This window comes from Gouania willdenowi, chromosome 7, assembly GCF_900634775.1.
Source record: "Gouania willdenowi chromosome 7, fGouWil2.1, whole genome shotgun sequence".
Taxonomy (NCBI): domain Eukaryota; kingdom Metazoa; phylum Chordata; class Actinopteri; order Blenniiformes; family Gobiesocidae; genus Gouania; species Gouania willdenowi.
The window spans coordinates 29,975,992-29,993,492 of NC_041050.1; positions in this window are offsets into that span (position 1 = coordinate 29,975,992).

Genomic DNA, 17,501 nt, shown 5'->3' on the forward strand with positions numbered 1-17,501 from the left:
ACCTGTGTTGCAGGAACAAGCGCCCTCCCCTCTGGTATTCTGACACATGTCACACTCCCTGTGTGGTAAGGGGTGCACCGAAAGGGTCAGTGTGTGTGTGTGTGTGTGTGTGTGTGTGTGTGTGTGTGTGTGCGCACAGTGCTACCATACCTATTTTTTTTTCTTACCCCAGCACTGAAAGCCTTTTGGCTGAGTGTGTGCAAGGGGGGCCAATGAGAAATTTGGTTTTATGTTCATGATGAATTCGCTAGCTTTAAGTTGCTAACAGGGTTCTCTAAGAACGTCGTCATAGAGAAACAGCGCGGTTGATGAACACAATAAAGGCAAAGTGGTAAAAAGATGTTAAAATCTATACATTTTTTTAAAGCAGCAAAATATGCCTTGTAATAAAATTGTGCAATATTGTAGGAAAGTATGTAGCCTACTGAAAAATTATTTTTTCTAAAAACAAAATGTAACCCTTCTGTATGCTTCCAGCATCGCAGAAGTACCAAATTGTTAAAATCTTCACAACATAGAGTTCAGTTAGTTTATCTCCATAGGAACAATGGCAATGGCAACTCTGCATAGAGTGAAAATACGTTTCCAACCAGAATAAGAAGACACTGACAAATGCTTTAGAGGGATAAAAAGAATAATATGTATTTTAAAGTCATCAAATCTTTACTTATCATGTGTCATTAAATGACTCGAACCATGAATTTGTCCCAAACAGGAGCGTGAACTAAAACAAATCAGTGAAAACAAAAAACAACACAAGACAAAAAACGCTACCTCTATATTTTTCAATTTTTTATCTAAAAAACACAAGAAAAAAAAACACTTCCACTTCATAACAACCCAACTCAAGTCAACCCAACCACCTCAAATCTTAAAAATATTTTTTTCTCAATCACTGAAATGATTTTAGAAAATATTTGCCTCCTTGAAATCCAAGCTGTAACCAAAATTAAAAAGAAACAACCTCAAGGCTTACAGACCAGTAAATTATAATCAATCTATATACATCAATAAATAACTGTAATACTCTGCAGCGCTATTCTGCTGTGTTATCTGTGGAGATACGGGAGGTGTCGACAAGATGATGGAAAACTGTGGAGGGTTCCGTAAAGATAAATTTGTTCCAGTCATCTGATGGAACATGTCCATTCTTTATATAATCAAAGACGAAGAAATAAAAGATAATCTTTGTACCCTTTGTTTTTTTGGTTATTCCGTTTTAAAACCAAATCAAAATAACAAATAAACAGTGTGGTTATTTTGTTTTACTGATTTAAGACCAAAACAAAAATACAGAAAAACCAAAAACCAGATAAGCAACGTTTTTGTGTTTTTTTTCTTTTAAACTTGTTCTGTTTGTGTGACGGGGAAATTAGAGTAAGAACCGAAGTCCGCTGCACCTCCCTACCCAGGTCCTGGACCAGGTCTCCTCACACAATAGGAATGTTTAGGATTTATTTCAGCAGTTTTCTGGTCCTGCTCCTGTTTTCATTCAGTGTGTGGATGTTTTAGCTCGTAAAAAGCGGCTCACGTTTATGTTTTGTTTTGTGGTGTTACGATCCAAATAGTATCCAAATAAACTGATGACTGACTATTGACTGTGAGGCTGGTGTGAGGAACAATAGATGTTAGAACTTCTACCATCTGACACTTTTGCAAAAACAATGTAAATGTAAAATGTTTCTGTCGTCAACACACACGAGATGTTGATCTCAAGAAACGAGGAGCACCAGTAAATTCATTACACCACCTCTGGTTCCACATATCATGAGCATGTTTTACGTAACATCCATTTTTTGGTTTTGATTTATTCATGTATTAATAATGTTTCAATTCACCAGTAATGTGACTTATGCGTTGCTTCCTTTTATGTCCAGAACAGGAGCAAAAGTCCGCACAGTCACCAGTTTATCTGGATATTATTTGGACTGTAACACTGTTCAATAAAGTTGGCTGATAATCACATATTCGGACTTCCAGCATCAATAACTAACGAAAAGTCGTCGACACACAAATTATGCCTCTGCCATCAGTGTGAGGTAGAGAACATGATACAAGATCATTTTTTATCAAACGCAGCAGAGTAATAGTGTGTCTGTGTGGTGAGATTAACATGAAGCTCTCGTCCTAGTTTCCCAAATAGTCTCAAATATCACACAAACAGAACCAGATTTAATTTTAAAAAACAGAAAAACGCTGCTTGTTTGGTTTTGGGTTTTTCCGTTTTCCTGTTCCTGGTTTTAAATTAATAAAACCAAAAAACCAATTTGTTTTTTCTATTTGGTTTAAAAACGAAATAACCAAAGAACGAAGGACACACGGATTAAAGATTTACATTATAGAACACTTCCTTATCGAAAGGAAAGGAAAACTGAAAGTATTAGAGAAATATTACAATATAAATGTGTTGCTGATGTTGTGCCAATCTATCAAGCAAGTATAGTTTTTAATGGAAATTATTACATAAATTATTACATAATATTTTCCTTAATTCACAAATCTAGGAAATTTAAAGTGAAGATCCTGATGGGCCTGAAATTTGCACTTATTGCTTGGATATGGTCATTTTCTTATATATTTTGTACTTTGTTTATGTAGAAGTACAAACTAGGGAAACATTTTATTGACATTACTCATTTTCCTGCATAAAATCCGTATTTGGCCCCTAAATGAAAATAAGTTTGACACCCCTGCGGTAGAACATCATAAATATTAACACTGCTTAATTTGAACAACTTTACTCCCTCCTTATTTAAATTACAGAGAGTTGCTGGAAATTTCAAGCTGCATTTTGGATTCATTTTGGCAGGTCCAAAATGCAGCTTGAATTTTTTTTATCACCACCCAGTAACTTAAAGAAGGAGAGAATAAAGTTGCTCAAATTAAGCAGTGTTATTAAGGATTAAAAGCATTTAAAAGTTCTACAATGTAGATCATGGCAATAAAAGCCTCCAATAACAGCTGAATGCACGCGCGCTTCCAGCGAATGTAGATTGTGTGTGGGCGGGGGAAGGGGTGAAGGGGGGGGGGGGGGGTTAAATGGGCTGATTGGCACCGACAACACATTCAGATTCTGTGGAGATCATGGATATTTGGTAAATCCCTTCTGGACATGAAAAGTGGACATGTCTGTAAAACCAGACACATGGCCACCATATTCTAAGTGTTTTGGTGTATTCTCACTCAAACGTTCTGACTTCTCTCTATTTGTAATGCTTGCTAAAGCTAATAAATGTTTTACCATATGTGCTCTAGTTGTGAAATCAGAGAGTAATGCCAGTGATACGTTACATCAAGGCCAGCATGCTGTGATCATGACAAACTGCATTGCACTTCCCTGATGTCATTAGGATTCAGTTCTTCTGAAACTGGAGTATCTTGGCATTTTACCAACTTGGCAACTCTGGACTTTTCCAGCTTTGTATTCTCCAGTTCCATAAAAAAAAAAAAAAAAAAACCAGGAAAAAAAAAAAAAACATCTCAATCGGTTGCCAAAACAAAGAGTATTTTCCTGTGACACTTGAGAGGTTTAATCGTGATAAATCTCTTGTATGGCCCATGGCTTTGCTCACAGTAGGCGATCATGTCTTTAACATGGGCTGGACCTTCTCCCACCTGTTGCCTAATATGAGCTATTTGGAGAGTAAATATGTCATGTTCAAACACGCACAATCCCTCAAACATTTCTTAAAATAACATTTATATTTGTTTTGCTTTGCTACCACATTCTTCATTTTGCTTTTGTTTTTTCTTAACATATAGATTGTAGTCCAACTTCCTGACTAACATAGAATTGAATGCCTCTTTTGGTTATTATTGCTGCACTGCTCTCTTTGCTTTCCCCAGGTCAAACATCTCTAATGAATTTCTATGAAAACAGATTTTTATAAATCCACCGAGAAACACAGGTTTGATTATTTGTCTCCGTCCACTGTGACAGCTCGGAAACATTCCTGTCTGTGTCGTTCTTATAACTCTTTTCCTGTTCTTCGCTGAAGTTTGCAGGCAGGGGGTTATAGCGCAGCCGCCGCACTGGACTGGTATTTTCCTACACCAAAAAAAGAAGAATAAGCTGTGCTGAACACCCCAGGACTAATTCTTAGCTGTCAGAAGAATCTATCTGCGGTTAAACAACGGGAATTTGTGAAGGCACGAAACAGCTTAATATCAGCGAGCAGCCTGAACACATCTTTGCACAGGGAAGACAGGGAATCAGTGTCATACCTGATGTGAACTGGTGCAAAGCCACCTGAGGCGGAGAAGATGGGAATCAGTCTTTCAGTGATTGGCTTCTATAGCTTCTATAGCTTCTTTCCTTTTTTTTTTTTTTTTTTTTTTTTTTTAAATGTTCTCACTTTGCTCGTTTCAAGTGTGTCAGGCTGCTGTGCCGTCTTTAAAGAATTAACATGCGTTTCCATTACCCTTGGAAATGAGCAATTGCGCAACAACTAAATCGCGCAAAATAAAAAATGGTAATGGCAACACTAGAATTTTGAAAAAACACTCAAATGATGCAAAAATGTTGTTACACTTTCATGAGGTGAAATCTGAGACGTTTTGATATTGACATATTTCAATATCAAAACTTTTTCTGCAAATACACGTCACAGAACATAACGTACTTGGTCACATGACCACTTCTCTCCAAGAAAACATGACGCGTTAGGTGTCCACAGAAGAGGAGAACGGGACATTTCTTAGCATTATACTTAAAAATGATTACAGCCACATTAGACGTGAAACAACAAAGAAATGCGGAGTGTTTTAAGGAGGTACTTTGATTTGAATATGGGCACCATAATTAACGTTAATACAAACCTTATTCAATTGTCTGGTATCAACTGTTTAGAAAACGCAGTAAATAAAAAAGAAAGTTAACGATAACACCCAGATTCCAACTTTTGAAGATTTCTAAACAACCGCTTGAACTAGACCAGCGATTCTCAACTGGTGGGTCAGGACCCAAAAGTGGGTCGCAGGTCAAAAATAAATGTCTCTCATATTTTTAGTTTACTAAAGTTTTACTTTTAGTTTATTTTAAAATCAACTTTTCCTTTGACAGACATGCTGTGAAATGTACGTTGCACAGGAAAATGTATAGATTTATGTTTAAAACAAGATGTGTGAGTTTTCAACAGATATTTTAGAAAAATTCAATTTGGTTGCTTGAATCCTAAAAAACAAAGTACGGATTGCGATTCAATGACCTTGGAAAAATGTGGGTCTCAGGGGGAGACCAGTTGAGAATCCCTGAACTATGCAGCCTAATTATTGGAAGTGTGAAATATTTTGAAGAAATTAATGTTTATTTTAATATGTTACACTTTATATACAGAACAGACCAAACAGATGGCTTCCTCACTGAGCAATGAAGTTAGATTTGCAGTCACATGCTGGATGACAAGTCATCTGTTGTTTTATTTGGCTTTTTCAGGAAACCATAAACACACACACACACAATGTTCTCAGTATTTATCGAACTGGGAAAAACACAGTGTCTGAGGGGAAGGTTCGGGATTCAGAGTAGCTTCCCCCCCTCACATTCTCTCTCCATGGCTGACCTGATGTTTCTTTCAGCAGCCCTTCAACCTCACATACCTGCCTGGCCCCTAGTTTTTTTTTCTTAACTTCAAAGTCCCATTGCAGCCTTATCCCTGGCTTCCCATTCCCCAGTTTCCTGATGTAAGAAAAACAAAGAGCAGAGCCAAACTGATAGGCTACGTATGTGTAATTTGACATATGGCTTCATTTTTTCTTTCTTTCCTGAATTGGTTATTACCTCATGCAGCAATTTCACCAATAAAGTTCTTCCTGCTACAAGTTCATCCCATGCACATTGCATGCGCTTTACTGACGAAACATCACACTCGCCGTTTGCTGCTCTGGCTTTTTTCTGTCAAGCATAAACCAACAAACATTTCACGAACAGCTTCCTCCACGTCAAAACTCTTAGATTAATCACTGTGTGATTGCCTCGATCGTGAAAGGAATTCGAATACGAGTTACACGTTTACCTTAAAGGTGGTTTTAAGATGCTCAGTAATTGACGAGGGGCACCGAGTGGGGGTGACTCCAGGGGGCAGGAAATCAAGTAACAAAGAGTCAGTAAACTTTCAGGACCAATCAGCCTAACCAGCCGTGCTTTTTATCCCCTGCCAGGCTCATACATTCCCTGCTCACTTAATATGGAAAGACAATAGAGAAATCAGCCCTGAGCGCCGCTGTGAAAACGACCCACAGAATACTCCCCGGGCCTTTCACTGCACTCATTCACACCCCCCCAGCACTCAGCAAACTGTCGAGGTTTAATTTGGACAAACCACTCAAGCATCAGGATGTGTTCAATCTTGACAAAATGCTTTAACATTAACAGCGAACCACATGGTTCTTATTTATAACCAAGGGATTACTCAGGCTAATTGCGTACCTGATGGCAAACATATGATCCCGCAAACCAAGCTGTGCCGTTAGTCTTCGTCTCTTCTAGAGTTGTCACGATACCAGAATGAGTAACAACGATACTATACCAGACAAAGTATCACGGTTCCGGGTAATATCGCAATACTGAAGCCTTTTTTAGTATTATTATTATTTTTATGAACTGCAATGTATTTGTACAAGTTAAAAATACTTATTATTTACTTACAGTGTTGTTTGGTGCATGATAAGACTACATGAACAAAAGCATATAAGCAATAAAAAAGTTAGAATTTATATGGTTGAAATTAAAAAAATAATCATTCCATTTCCTTTGCACATCAATTTATGTTTAACTAATATAAATAATCAACTTAGGATAACAAATCCACTGTATTTAAAAAAAAAAAAAAAAAAAAAAAAAATTTGACAATAATGCTTCTTCTCCAACATAATAAACCATAGAGGATAAAATACAATAAACAGGAACTGATTCCCTGAGAAAACTATATTTGTATGCATTTTCTGGGTGTTTTATGAGATTATATGTGATCCCTCCTTTGTATGTATATAATTTGTAAATATTGTTTGTACATTGTAAAAATCTCTTTAAATACAAAAAAAAAAAATCACTGTGTCCGTGCGGAAAAACAAACAAAAAAGTGTTCCTCCTTTCGCTCCTATAGCTGGTGACAGCGCCTGCACAGTGGATGTCCTATTGCTTTACCGTCTCTGCCTCGTTTAAAGCCAAAATATTTCCAAATGGGACTTTTGGAGTTTGGTTTTTATGAGCAAAATTAGTGATGCCACTACACCGCCGCGGCCGACTCGCTGCTCGGGCCCTGTGCTTCTGCCATATGTTGTCTCGTGTTTGTGACAGTAAGCCGTGCACGTGTCCAGGCGACACAGAACTTTAGCTTGTTTGTTTGTTTTGAAGCGAGTTTCTGTCGAAGCGGAGCTGTCTTCATGGAGTTCGTTCTGCCGGTAGAAACACACAAACAGCCAATCAGCTAACAGACGTCTCTGGACGTCACCAGTAACAGGCAAACAGCCAATCAGCAGCTGTGGAGTTGGGTTGCCATGTTGGTTTGTTTTCAAGTGAGTAGCATGCAATGAGCTTAGACTGTGCAGTGAGAAGCCGGGAGGAAAGTAGAGGCAACCGCCATGTAGCGGAAACTGGTACCGGTAGTATCGTAATCCATGGTAGTACCGTCATATAGAATTTCTAGTATAGTAGGAACCGTTACAATTTGGCACCGCGGGGTCCCGTGGGTATCGTGCAACTATAATCTCTTCTAAATCAGTGTTCGACTTGAACATTTTGCTCAGAATACTATGAAACAATTACTTTATAGCATAATGATGGAATGGATGTGTTAACACATTTTGAAGAATCTAACTTTGTAAATTATTATTCAGTATATTTTTTGCTTACTTTGTGTTTTGTTGACATTTTTGTGTGTTCTTCTCATTTTAGCTCGGATCAATAGTAAACGTTATTAATTATTAACTTTCTGGACCTGTTCATCTTGTTAAGTGACCTCGAGCCAAACACTCAGTGTGTGTGTTTTTGGTGTCGTTTGGTTGTTTCTCATGTCGTTTTGTATGTTTCTCTAGCTGTGTTTCCATTACCTTTGGAAATGCGCAAAATCTAAATAACGCAATAAAAACTAGAAATGGAAACAGTCAAATATCACGAATAAGTTTACACTTTCAAGAGGAGGTATTTCAGACATTTCAATACCAAAAGGTCTGAAATGTCAATATCGAAATGTCTGAAATAACCCCACATTTTTGATGCTTTCATTTGTACATTTTCCTCCCTCTCTCCCCCTCTCTCTAAAGTATTACCTGTAGTGCCTTCGCGTACCCCTAGGAGTACACTTACCACCATTTGAGAAACAATGTTCTATTTAATATATTGTACTCAGGAGATCCACAGATGAAGCTTGGGGAAAAATATGACACTGTCCAGGAATGGTGTGATTTACCACAGCTCTACATTAGAGTCTAATAATTTACTGGGATGAATTTGACGTATAAATAAAAAGCGTAATGTGGAACTCTTGATGCAAAGTGACGGTGAGTGCATGAAACAACACTGTAGTCATTAAACCATGAAGGAGCAGGCAGAGAGTACACTTAAGCCACTGTCAGTCACGGAAACTTGACATCCATCCCATTTGGCTGCTTGATGCTGCATCATTTCTGCCCTGTCATTGGGAACAAGGGACCCACACTGTAAAGGGAAACACACAACGTAAGAGCTGCTGTTCCCAGTTCCTCTTGTTACTTTTACAGCCTGAGGAGACACAAAATGATTTGTTCCAACACCTCAAAAAGTCTAAGTGACACCTTCTGTGCCAGAAGGGTCATGGCAGAAGATACTGGGAACATTTTGTGATCCAATCATCCTCAGGCTGTACTGTTATTTTCTATAGACTAAAAACTTTTCTTGATGATTTTGTATTATGTATAGGAACGGTTCATGATAGTAAATAGTACTGTATATATTGTGATAGAGAATAATAATTTAAATATTGCCACACTATATTTTGTATTTAAAATGTAATTGATTAAATTTGTGTAGTAAATATTAAAGGAGCATAGGGCAGAATTTGAGAAAAAATAAACATTAATTTTAAGTTTTCTTGATGCTAATGGGTGATGAAGCATTCTAAACCAAGGAGAATGAGTCCACACACATTTCTACCTATTGCCTCGAAAAGATTGTGTGATACATTTTGTACTGCTGTTCTGGGTGTGAATTTCCCACACAGTTCTGCGGACGTGAAATCAAATGACGCTGATGATGATGTCAAATGACGCTGGTCAGCGTTCCCGACGGCTTGGAGAGGCGTCCCAATACCGGAAATAAAAAAAGAATGAGAAGAAGACAGCTTGGAGACTGAAAGAAGATAAGCACATTGGACTAAACTACTGTTTGGCTCCACAAATGCATGCAGAGGCGTGTTCACACGTCTTGCAGTAAACGTCACATGAACGGCGAGTAAATAAATAACAGTTGGAGTGCGGATCGGGCCGCATTTTCTCACCCAACAGTGAAAACCTCATTTTTTTGTTTTGCTTTAGTGGTAAGCACCAATTTTATTAATAAACAACAGTTAATGTCAACATCAGATCAGCGCACGGGCATCATGCAAATGTCAAATACAAACAGGGGCACAGTGCAGACCCATCGGATCTATTTACATAATCTATGTTAGTCACGGCGCTGTATTTAAACCACTGCAACACGCCTACTTCCGCAAACACCTCGCTACCTACCCCCACCCCAGCTCCTCCTCCTCTGTCTAATTAAACAGTGTCCCCTGTTGCCATCTAAACGGCTGTGCTTATGTTCCAGGAGGTCATGCTGACCGCTCTCTCTGTATATGCCTTTCCATGTATCTCATGGAAGAGCGACAGGGAGCTCCCTTAGCTTCTGGCTTTCCACGCAGCTGCTGGAATGGCAGAGAGGTCCCAGAGCAGAGCCTTAGCGCCAAATCTAAAATGCATGCTAATAAACAATTTGACTAAAGTGATCCTGACTGAACTTAGCTTAAAAGGGAAGGATCTTCGGTGCAAACCCCAGGAACACACAACTCAACATGTCCTGGACTAACACTATCACATTAGCACCCCTGCTGAGGCTATGAGCCTGATCAGGTGTTAGCATCACTTTACCCGTTAAAGAGCTACAATAAACAAGCTGAAATCTGTACGAACACACACACACGTGCGCGCACACACAGGAATACCTCTACAAAGGACACAAACCTGACACCTTTTACACACTGTGGTGACTGATACACGTTTCATTGACTGTAACTGGAGATCAGCTCAGTAGCAAACAGCCTCTTTAATGAATGCACGTGTGTGTGTTTAGGTCTGTTTACTAATAACTTCCTCCCTCTTTCTATAATTCATGCCTGGTTTTATCACCTCAAGATATTTCCACCACATGACGATTGAGGTGGTGACAAAAATAGGACTTCAGCTCTTTTTCTTCTCACCCTCTCAGTATTCTATTCTGTGAGCTACCTTTTGTCTCACAGACACTCAATGACTTCTCATCTTATTCTTCCAGAAAGAAAACCAGCAAGATCTCAAATCAAAGCAAATTATAAACAATTTAAATAAAACGAAGGAAACCGATGTATTAATTACTGTTTTAGTGATATTTCATGTTTCATAACTTCCTTCCTGCTTATGGGTGGTACTTCCTCTATAAATAAAACAATAAAAACAAATTTAAAAAGGGATTTCATAGGTTAAACAAACAGCTCAAGTTTCTTTGCTGCTGTAAACATTGTCAAGCGCGGCACACCAACTTCTTCTTCTGGCCTTATCTGATCATAGACTATGTATCTTTACTGAAATTTATTTAAAAAACAAGCTCTACAACTTCTATATTTCAGGACCTCATAATATTGTGTACAGTAGACGTGTATGATAAACATGGTAGCAGAGCAAAGGTTTGTTTCTTCCTGCTAGTTCAAAGGTTTCCATTTCGAACCTCGAGGCTGTCGTGCTGCACTGAGTGAACTTTGGTAGATGTTTTCCTGTGTGTTTTGTGGGGGTGTACCTTAGGTTAGTATAGCCTCGGCCCCTTTGTGACCCTGGTGTAGAGAAGACCTATAGTTAAGGTATATAATTTAATAAGAAAGGCAGCCAAATAATAAGTCGATCATGATACGTCTATTCAAATTGACGTTAAGACATGTGTGCAGCTGTTTCCAGTGCATAACACTGAATCATTACAGATACGGTTTTTATTTATGGAAAATTTAAACGTAGTTGCCTTTTATTGCGCTCCCCTCCATCGGATATGCTGCAATCTCTCCATCATCCAGTGTCCCTCTGGCCAAAGGAACACTTTTCCAAGCTTGGATTTACACTGCCTGCCATACAGAGGTAGGTTGGTGCTGTTATGAATTACATTGGGGAAATAAACAGCAGCCTTTTAACACTTTCTGCCTCTTAACACAAGCCAGGGTATACCAATTTAAATGACATTCAGCAACCCTTTATTGCACGACACTTGTTGATGAATAGACGCATAAATCATGGTTGCCTGGCATTGCATTGAGAAAGCCTGCCTGGTTACAGGCATGGACGCACCGATTAGATCAATCAAAGGAGAAACTACACTGACATGTAAACACACCACAAGAAGCTCTCTCTTTTTTTCTCTCCCTCCCCACACAGAGAACTATTCAGCCCTTCTTCCCTCGCTCTTCCTGAGTCGCGCTCCGTTCTCTGCGGCCCTGACACTGCTCTCATTCAGTCTCTACACCTTTTTCCACCTCCACAGATAAACAAACACCATCACCTTAATCATCATTAACACTGTGACGTCAGCACTATCATATACATGCAGGGCTGAGCTCGACAGGTATTTGGAAAAACACTCATTGCACACATGCATAAATGGTACAGAGGCAGAATGTACACATAGTGCTCTTTCCTCTGGGAAATAAGTTGCTGTTATTTCTTTAAGAAAATAAACAAATTCTCATTTTGATATGAAGCACAGCACCTGCTTTTGAGGTGTTTGTTACTGTTTATGTTTTTGTGCTCACTCTTGGACAGCAATCTATCTTCTCACTCCAGCACATGTCTAACTCAAAGCCCAGGGGCCAAATCCGCCCCTTTATGATGATTTTACTGATGGTTTTAATTGATTTTACTGATGATTTTAATTGATTTTAAATGTTCTTATTGATTTTAAACAATTGAATGTTTTATCATGTAAAGCACATTGAGTTGCCTTGAGTATGAAATGCACTATACAAATAAATTTGCCTTGCCTTGCCTTGCCTTAGAGCAGTGGTTCTCAACCTTTTCAGCCCGTGACCCCCAAAATAATTCAAAAACCACAGAAATGGGTTGAAAGTAGCAAATAAGTGTGGCCAAAAACAGACAGAAAAAGTAGTAAAAAGGATTCAAAGTGGGAACAATTAGTTTAAACTGGCAAATAATGGGCATGAAAAATCATGAATGTGGTTAAATTGGCAAAAAAGAGCATGAAATATGGTGAATAGAGGTTAAACGTGACAATAATGGGTCAACATATGTGACATTAGGTGGTAAAAGTGGTGGACAAGGTGGAAAAGTGCCAAAAATGTCTTGACAGTGGAAAAAGAGTGCAGAAAAGACATTGGAATTTGATGGAGAGGTTGCAGAAATGGGAATAATGTAGCAAAAATGCATTAAAAGGAGCAAAAATATGGCAAGAAAAAGTGACTAAAAAAATAGGCTAAAGCTAAAATATGGCAAGTTTGGTGTAGTTGCAGAAAAATTTGCAAAATTTGTAAAAAAAAAAAAAAAAATATTCCTAGTTTCTTGAAGGCATCTGGTGAGATGAAAAATGTACCCTAAATCAGACAAACAATTGATCACAAAATGAATGAATTTGGAAGTGAAGATCCTGCAGGGACTGTTATCTATGTTGCTGTTGTTGGTGCATTGTACATACTTTATTTATTTACATGTAAACTACGGCTCAATAATTTTGAAAATGCTTCTTTTCCAATCTAAAATCTGTGGCCCACTTGAGCTAAACCTGGTCCTATAGTTGAACTAAAGTAAGTTTGTTTAGAGGAACAGTGCTTAAGTTGTTTTTCTGCTCATTTTTAAAACTTAAACATTTGTACTGTATTCTCCTTGCAGCAAACTCTGCACCCAGAGCTCTTTTATCTATTGCTGTCATATTTCTCCCAGTAAACGTTTAGTTAATGGTCCTCTCCTGCTGCTCCCACAGGCACATTGTGTAAACCCTCCCTCCCTAGGGATCAATCGAGCACAGTCAGCCATGTAGAAAAAAAATCATATATTTAATGGAGCGAGACAATCCAGACTTATCTTTTCCTAACACATGCTTTACCAATGTGTCAGTTCCTAGAAGTTTTATGAAAACACATTACACTTATTAAGACATCGAGAAGAGATTCCAACACGATCAATCGGGGAGAGAAATTATCAATATGTTACACATTCAAAAAAATAATAATTACAATTTCTACTAAAGTAGGCAAGGTGTTTTGTTTTTATTTTGTCTGTTTCATTGCAGTGTATGTAGGCAACACATACAGTAACAATTGAGAATATGTTCACAGGCTTCACAAGTTGTGTTTCAAATGTCTGTTCAGGATTTATTGGGCGGATCAGAAATCATAGCCGTGTTACGTGACGGAGCCCTCATTAGCCAGTCAACTAACCAGTTAACCAGTCAGCTATCCAGTCAACTAGCCTGTCAGCCAGTCAACTAGTCAACCAGTCAGCTAACCAGTTAACCAGTCAGCTAACCAGTTAACCAGTCAGCTAACCAGCCAACCAGTCAGCTAACCTGTCAGCCAGTCAACCAGTCAGGTAACCAGTCAACTAACCAGTTAACCAGTCAACTAACCAGTCATGTCTCCTCCAGGATATTGAAAATATTGAACACTAGCGTCCTTTCCGCACGTGGGCGTGGTTCCAGCTCCTCTCACTGACACGCCCCCAGCGTTTCAAAGCACAGAGAGGTGCTTGTTTTTTCTGTGACTTTGAGACCTGATTTTATACTTTGTGATTTTTTTCATCTTTCAAATTTGGCTCAGTGGTCAATGACACGTTTCTGTGTTGTGACAAACTCATAACACAAATTTATTTCTGCTTTACACGGACTTTAAAATACTTTGTTGAGGGGATTTGCTGGCTTTCACTATAAAGCTATTTAAAAAGATCAATGCATTTTTTTTTTAAATAAAGTTTTAACACAATTGGTTAATGATGAAATGTCCAAAACAATCAATAAATGATTCAGAAGAGACCAGCTTCTGTTCTGTCATGGATCTGTATTAATGATGTGACAACATCTGATCTGCTTAAACACATCAAGAGTTAACAGTTTATTATGATCCACTCCACACATATTAAGCAGTCAGGGGCTTTGTGGCTTGGACACAGGAAAGAAAGTGGAACAAAATCCCAAAGGCCCACATGTGCGTTAATTAAGTTTATTTCTTTCTGAACACCCCCAAAAAGCTCACAGTGTGCTTTTCACCACAGCTGCATCTCCATCTGCATGCTCCCCTTCTCACACTCTTGCTTTTCTAAACAAACTAGCCTGCATAAAGAAACGTGCGCTCTCATGTACATGCTCTGTGTACACACAGATTACACTACCTCCCACAAGTCTCACGTTGTGCTTACATTGTGTTTTTCTGGACCATCACGTTAAGACCCCACGAGCACAATGCTCCTGAACCATGTGCTTTATTGCACTGTGACATCACTGGTGTTCCCATTTCTGTCTATTCTTCACATAGAAGGATCATTTCCCCTCTTCTCTATAAGCGTTCAATCAATCTGTTTATTCTCTTCCTGGTGTGTTCTACTTTCTCCACTAGACACACGTTTGCCTGTCCAATGCATATCATTATGAATCTTAAATTACAGTCCATCACGTTTTTCCTGTTTCTAAACACATTGTTTGCCTCAGAGAACATGCAGGATCAGGGGCATGGACAGCATATGCAGAAGGAGGAAGTGATTCCAGTTGTTTTTCGTACTGACTAATCGTTGTAAATGGCACGTCCATAAACACATGCTGTCATCAGGATATCATAACAATATACAATTATCCTCACGCTGGTTTAAAATATATTAAATCCTGATTTGATCCGTGTCTTATTTTCTTTTCAAGTTTTTCTTCCGCCTCTTTATTTCCATCTGCCATTTTTCATCAATCCACTCGCTCCGTTGTTTATCGTCACCTTATCTAAGCTTTTTGTGCATTTGCTGTGAACACAAATATTCTGTCAATGCCATTTAAGCAGTAAAAAAAAAGACATGGATTGAACAGAACAATAGCAATAAAGCATGTTCCTGCAGAGAGAAACAACTGATAGGGGAAATGGAAAAAGGCGTGATTCTAACACACTCAGATCCTTCTGCACAAATGGCTCTACAAAACTTAAGACACCCTGTTTCCATATATAAGTACGCAAACTGTAAATACATACTGCAGACACACTGCGTTGAGACTGTTATTTTTAGGTGCTGTTTTTCCACTGCTGACATTACTTTATTGTGCATATTTATTTTGTACCTTGTGTTTTTTGAACATTCTGTATTTGTACAGTTCTGACTAAACAGTCAACGTTATGACACCATCCACTGACATAGAGGTCAGATTAGTCAAAGTCTCTATAGATAACGTCTAAGCAGGAGCAAACGTGTGTGTGGCTTTGATTGTGTGCACCCTGCCCTACACAGGCATTGTCGGCTGTGACGAACTGCAGTATTCTGTAACTATTGGCACGTTACATAGATGCATATTTTTGCTGCATTAGAAGAAATACAAACAAGATGAACATAGAAACATTGTGTTTTTCATTTGAATATGTTTGAGTAAAAAAGCAGATTGAATAATGTTTTATTTTATTTATTTTTTTACATACCATGTAGTGACAGTGACCAGCATTTTGCCCAATTACATTTTTCAAATTACAATTATGATTAGGGCTGTATGATAATAATAATAATAATAATAATTAGGTAAATTAAATTCCCAACAAACTTAAAATAAATGATTACAAAAATAAATGTTTTTAAAAAAAATGTAAAAATTGCAGCGTTTGCGATTAGAAAATCGCATTTTATGATATCGGGATAATATCGCAAATGTAATTAATCGTTCAGCTTTAATTATGATTACATCAATTGATAATTGTAATTATCAATTTCGCGATTACAAATATAATTGATCCCAACCCTGATATTATGTAAGGCAGTGATTATTATTCTTATTAATAATAATAATAATAATAATAATATGTAAGGCAATAACTATTATTATTATTATTATTGTTATTAATAAGTATTATGTAAGGCAGCGATGTAAATCACTGAGCAGGATCTTATTTGAAAGAAGTTTAATAGAATGTTCTGTATGTGGTTTATTGTAGAAGAGATTATGACACAAACAAAAAAACTCAGGTGTCCAGAGACACTCAATGATCTTAAGCGATTTATGAACATGTGCTTTGCCTTTGAAAAATATTCTGGAGTTAGTACACATTTTTCTTTTCTTTTCTTTTTTTTAAATCTGTCAGAAAGCATGACGAACACATCAAAAGTAACAACTGCTTTGTTTTGCTTTTGAAACTTACCAAACTTCTTCTTTATGTCTAGCGTAACAACTTTCATTACACTTGAATAACAAACAACGACAATGAACAAAACTTCTGAGTGCACCGACTCTCTCTGAGGAGACTCAGATTTATCTTCATAAGCTCTCATTAACATCGACTATGGCAGCGGGAACTTTAGGTGCACCTGATTCATCCATGTCTTTGGTAGCTAGTGTCAGAGTGACAAAGCATGCATAGAACAGCCATATACCTCAATGAAGAGCGTTTTGCTTGTGAACATATGAGAAATCAATTCAGCACAAACACAAGGAAAACACATGCTAATGGTGTGTACTGACCATCTGCAGGACATCTGTTAAAGGTTTTATCTCAACAGTCCTGCAAAGGAGCCTCATCAATGGAAAGTTTAAATCCCCTTTGCTATAAAAACAATATGTGCAGCTGAGCCAAGGTAATGAAAGAAGTGACTAGTAAGGAGCTGTTCCTCTTCAGATTATCAATGTTTAACATCTACATGGCCAAAAACAGCAGGTGGAACCTAAAAGGTGGCGAAGCACCTCATGCTCAGCGAGCTGTCGGACCAATGACAATGATATATACACATAGAGATTTACTTGTTATTATGGATCTCCTCAAGATGAAGCTAAAGTTCTCTGTCTGTCTCTGTTATTTGTGGGGAAGCTGACAGTTGATCATTTCCTCAGATGTTTCCTGACTTCTTACAACTGGCTTTGTCAGACCAGCTATTCTCTCCCAGCTCTGATCTCTTCCTAAACAATTGCTTAAGCGGGTTCACGTTACCTTACGGGACAACAAACAGCCAGATCAGACTTTTTATCCATGCAAGAGGGCAGTAAATCCTCTCCTGTCAAAGCTGATTGTAACCATGTTTGTGGCCGGGATTCAGCAAAATCCTTTGGACTGAAAAGTGAATGAGATTGAGAG